This window comes from Mizuhopecten yessoensis, unplaced genomic scaffold (genome assembly GCF_002113885.1).
Source record: "Mizuhopecten yessoensis strain PY_sf001 unplaced genomic scaffold, ASM211388v2 scaffold1595, whole genome shotgun sequence".
Taxonomy (NCBI): domain Eukaryota; kingdom Metazoa; phylum Mollusca; class Bivalvia; order Pectinida; family Pectinidae; genus Mizuhopecten; species Mizuhopecten yessoensis.
In genome coordinates, this window is record NW_018404125.1 from 309,302 (window position 1) to 311,004 (window position 1,703).

The following is a 1,703-nucleotide window of genomic DNA, read 5'->3' on the forward strand; positions in this document are numbered from 1 at the left end:
GGCAATCAAAATATAAAAGTTCTTTTAATATGAAGGCAGATGTTTTATTATGCTAATTAGTGTGCCTTGTGGAAATGTTTTAACTACCCTGGTTCTTCCTTTGAGGACCTGACCTTTCTTGAGATTCGACATAAGATTTATATGGCAATTGTAGCCGATGCTGCAGCATTGACAAACCCTTCAGAAAGAGTTGGTCATGTTCTCGTTTTTTAGTGGTCTTGGTGTTAATCTTCCGTTGTTATACACCAAATTGTTTGTCTCAGTTCTGTTTTTAATTTTAGTTAAATTACGGTTTTAGTTAACATTTCGGTATCTCTTGTTTTATGCAGTTTTGGACAAGGTTAAGATAGCTTGCTGAGAAATACTGAAGAGGTGTACTTAGTCCGAATTATTCTGACGTTTTATCGACTTTTTTCATATCGGTCTGTCGTCGGTTAATTCGGACTAACGTGTACTGTGGTTAAGCTGTATGTTCTAATATTAATAGATAGAGGAAAATAGAAGAGAAAGGTTAAGTAAAACATAATGACATTCTAAGGTTTTGAGTGATGCATAATGTTTTTTTTCAATAATTTAGGGGTGCGCATGGTTTCAAGACTTCACTGACCTTTACTGATACACCTCCCTTTCATCTAGCTACATATTACATAATATGACACTAGGCTGCCTGAGTATTGAGAGGAAAATTTAAACGTTTACTCCTGTGACTTTGGCTCAAGTGACCAAACAAATACTCCAATCAGCTGTAAGTAATAACTGTCAATATTTTAGGTACGTAGATTTGATTGTCTTGGTGTTTCTCGTCGTAGAATCAAGTTTTAAATCAAAAGTCAATTATTAAACGTGATTCCACAAAAATAATAGCAAAAGAGAAGTGAAAGTAAAACGTACCACAATGAATGACGCGGACTAGCAGTAGTGTTTCCACAGCCAACAACTAAACCATTGATTATAAAAGGGCTCCTACATTATTCGTCTCGTGTAAATCTGCCGCTGCTGTTTTGTTCCATCCAATGCAAACTTTTATCAACACCTTTTTTCAAACATATATTAAATATATATGGGAATGAGCACAAGTACAGGCAGTGTATCAAGGATAACAATCGTTGATGTTGTTAGCTCTGTTTACGACTTTTTATTCTAACCATTCTTTACAAATCGTAGAAGAACTTTCATAGCTAATTTATTTCAGTATTTGTCCAGAACTACCACAGCCAGAAGTTAAGAAAAATAATACAAGATCAACAGTCCGTACTTATTTACATGTTTATTTCACAAAGGATTATTAAAGACAAAAATTCAACCAGGTACAATACTGTTGTAACATAAATTTACGCTTTAAATACTCATTGTATGATACAATCAAGTACCAGAAGTTATAAACTTAATTTCTAATTTGCATACATGCAGTGTATAGCTTGTAGGGAAATACAGTTGTGCAGCATTAATGTTCCAATTTAAGTACGCGAAATATAGACCAACACTAGCAGTCCTGTCATTCTGTTTCCGACTAAAGGTCCAGAATATATTTTTCTAAAGAATGAGACATGACTCTGAAATTCGAATAATTAATTTCCTTAAAGTACATGACAAGAAAAAAAATGTGATACTAGTAATTGGCGTTGGACACAAGACAAGAGGCCCAGAGGGCCTGTATCGCTCACCTGGATACCTTAGCAATCATGGCAAAATATTCTCCAAAC